Source organism: Salmo trutta, chromosome 32, assembly GCF_901001165.1.
Source record: "Salmo trutta chromosome 32, fSalTru1.1, whole genome shotgun sequence".
NCBI classification, from domain to species: domain Eukaryota; kingdom Metazoa; phylum Chordata; class Actinopteri; order Salmoniformes; family Salmonidae; genus Salmo; species Salmo trutta.
Window position 1 is genome coordinate 43,621,485 of NC_042988.1, and position 3,884 is coordinate 43,625,368.

Sequence of the window (3,884 nt, forward strand, 5' to 3'; positions counted from 1 at the left end):
CCAGAGACAGTATTGTGTTATAATGTTAACAGACTGCCCAGAGACAGTATTGTGTTATAATGATACAGACTGCCCAGAGACAGTATTGTGTTATAATGTTAACAGACTGCCCAGAGACAGTATTGTGTTATAATGTTAACAGACTGCCCAGAGACAGTTTTTTTACCAGAGCCCTATAACACCCTATTCCCTATAGAGTGCACTACTTTAGACCAGGCTCTATCCATGTGGAACACACACAGATCTTTCCTCTGAACAGGTACAGTCATAACATGTGTTTGTAATACAGGAAGATAATGTGACAGATACGCATTACTTGCGTATGATGTAGTAATGTTGTAGTAATGTTGTAGTAATGTTGTCTGAGTGGTACAGGTTGTATGATGTAGTAATGTTGTAGTAATGTTGTCTGAGTGGTACAGGTTGTATGATGTAGTAATGTTGTAGTAATGTTGTCTGAGTGGTACAGGTTGTATGATGTAGTAATGTTGTAGTAATGTTGTCTGAGTGGTACAGGTTGTATGTTGTAGTAATGTTGTAGTAATGTTGTCTGAGTGGTACAGGTTGTATATTGTAGTAATGTTGTAGTAATGTTGTCTGAGTGGTACAGGTTGTATGATGTAGTAATGTTGTAGTAATGTTGTCTGAGTGGGACAGGTTGTATGTTGTAGTAATGTTGTAGTAATGTTGTCTGAGTGGTACAGGTTGTATGTTGTAGTAATGTTGTCTGAGTGGTACAGGTTGTATGTTGTAGTAATGTTGTAGTAATGTTGTCTGAGTGGTACAGGTTGTATGTTGTAGTACTGTTGTAGTAATGTTGTCTGAGTGGTACAGGTTGTAATGTTGTATTAATGTTGTAGTAATGTTGTCTGAGTGGTACAGGTTGTATGATGTAGTAATGTTGTAGTAATGTTGTCTGAGTGGTACAGGTTGTATGTTGTAGTAATGTTGTCTGAGTGGTACAGGTTGTATGATGTAGTAATGTTGTAGTAATGTTTTTGAGTGATACAGGTTGTATGTTGTAGTAATGTTGTAGTAATGTTGTCTGAGTGGTACAGGTTGTGTGATGTAGTAATGTTGTAGTAATGTTGTGTGAGTGGTACAGGTTGTAATGTTGTCGTGATGTTGTAGTAATGTTGTCTGAGTGGTACAGGTTGTATGTTGTAGTAATGTTGTAGTAATGTTGTCTGAGTGGTACAGGTTGTATGTTGTAGTAATGTTGTAGTAATGTTGTCTGAGTGGTACAGGTTGTATAATGTAGTAATGTTGTAGTAATGTTGTCTGAGTGGTACAGGTTGTATGTTGTAGTAATGTTGTAGTAATGTTGTCTGAGTGGTACAGGTTGTATGTTGTAGTAATGTTGTAGTAATGTTGTCTGAGTGGTACATGTTGCTCTGATGATGGCTATCGTACGGTAGATTTCCTGAACTTGTTTCGTCATTGGAAAAAACCTTAGAACACACACACACACACACACACACACACACACACAAACACACATGCAAACACATATACACACACACACAAGCATGGACACACGTATGCAAACACACACACAAAGAATGTTCATAGCCCTGTTGTGGAATGCAGAGAACACAAAAAAAGGTTTGGTCTGGGCTTCGGAATGTAGTTGATCAGGCCGAACAGCAACACACACACACACACACACACACACACACACACACACACACACACACACACACACACACACACACACACACACACACACACCTTGACTGAGTATTGGACCACGCCTGCAATGACAACCAAGTCAGAGCCAACACCCTCCAGGTCACTCAGACACACACACACACACACACACACACACACACACACACACACACACACACACACACACACACACACACACACACACACACACACCTTCTGATGGACCTCACCCTGTTCCCTGGGAGTAGTTGGGGGCTGGTGGGAGAAGAGGAGGGGGAGGAGGGAGTGACTGACACAAACAGTGAAAGATTATTTTCCATCCTGGACTTTAAATCACTCTAAATGACTTCTAAACCAGAGCTGCTGTCACGTCCTGGCCAGTATAAGGTTAATTGTTTTGTAGTTTGGTCAGGACGTGGCAGAGGGTATTTGTTTTATGTGGTTCAGGGTGGTGTGTTTTGTTAAAAGGGTGTTTGATTTAGTAATTCCGGGTTTTGGTTTATGTTTAGGTATTTCTATGTGGAGTCTAGTGAGTGTATGTCTATGTTTGGTTAATTGGGGTTGGGACTCTCAGTTGAAGGCAGGTGTTGTCAATCTGCCTTTGATTGAGAGTCCCATATAGTAGGGTGTGTTTGTGTTTGGTATTTGTGGGTGATTGTTCTATGTTGAGCCTTAGGCTTTGCCACTGTTTCTTGTTCATTCGTTAGTTCTCGTGTTTTTGTTATTTTTTTTATGTTCATTTTGAAAATAAATAATCATCAAGATGAGCATACACATACCTGCTGCGTTTTGGTCCTCCTTAACCGACGACAACCGTGACAGAATCACCCACCAAAATTGGACCAAGCAGCAGAGGAAGGAGCAGACGGATTTCGAGTTGGACTGGCGGGAGAAGTGGACTTGGGAGGAAGTTCTGGACGGGGCCGGACCTTGGCACCAGGCTGGGGAGTATCGCCGCCCGCAGTGGGAAATTGAGGCAGCCAAGGCAGAGAGGTGGTGGTACGAGGCCAGAGACGCGCTGAGGGAGAAGCACGAGAGGCACCCCCAATAAAAAAAATTTGGGGGGGCACACGGGTAGTTTGGATAGGCGAAGGAAGAGCCGGAAGCCAGCTACCCGTGGTTATATGGAGGAGCGTATGGGGTGGAAAGCGCTATGTTTCGCTGAGAAGAGCACTATCTCACCCATACGCACGCACAGTCCGGTGCGAGTTATTCCAGCCCCTCGCAGGTGCCGTGCTAGAGCGGGCATCCAGCCTGGTAGGAGGATGCCTGCGCAGCGCATCTGGTCGCCGGTACGCCTCCGAGGACCAGGCTACCCAACTCCCGCTCTACGCACGGCTACCATCAGGCCCCTGCACAGCCCAGTCTGCCCTGTACGAGCACCCCGCTCGTACAGGGCTACTAGTTCCATCCTGCCAAGCAGGGTTGTGCAGGAGGTAAGATCTAGACCGGCTGTGCGCCTCCATAGCCCTGGGTTTCCAGCTCCTGTCTCTCGTGCGGACCCGGAAGTGCGTCAACCCAGTCCGACTCGTCCTGTTCCCGCTCCCCGCACTAGCCTTCAAGTGCGTAAACCCAGCACCGCCAGTCAACAGTCGTCAGAGCTGCCCGCCATTCAACAGTCGTCGGAGCTGCCTGCCAGTCAACAGTCGTCGGAGCTGCACACCAGTCAACAGTCGTCGGAGCTGCACGCCAGTCAACAGTCCGTCGGAGCTGCCCGCCAGTCAACAGTCGTCGGAGCTGCCCGCCAGTCAACAGTCGTCGGGGCTGCCCGCCAGTCAACAGTCGTCGGGGCTGCCCGCCAGTCAACAGTCGTCGGAGCTGCCCGCCAGTCAACAGTCCGTCGGAGCTGCCCGCCAGTCAACAGTCCGTCGGAGCTGCCCGCCAGTCAACAGTCGTCGGAGCTGCCCGCCAGTCAACAGTCGTCGGAGCTGCCCGCCAGTCAACAGTCGTCGGAGCTGCCCGCCAGTCAACAGTCGTCGGAGCTGCCCGCCAGTCAACAGTCGTCGGAGCTGCCCGCCAGTCAACAGTCGTCGGAGCTGCCCGCCAGTCAACAGTCGTCGGAGCTGCCCCGCCAGTCAACAGTCGTCGGAGCTGGCCCGACTGCGCTGAACAGCCGCCGGAGTGGCCAGACTGCGCTGAACTGCCGGAGTGGCCAGACTGCGCTGAACTGCCGGAGTGGCCAGACTGCGCTGAACTGCCGGAGTGGCCAGACT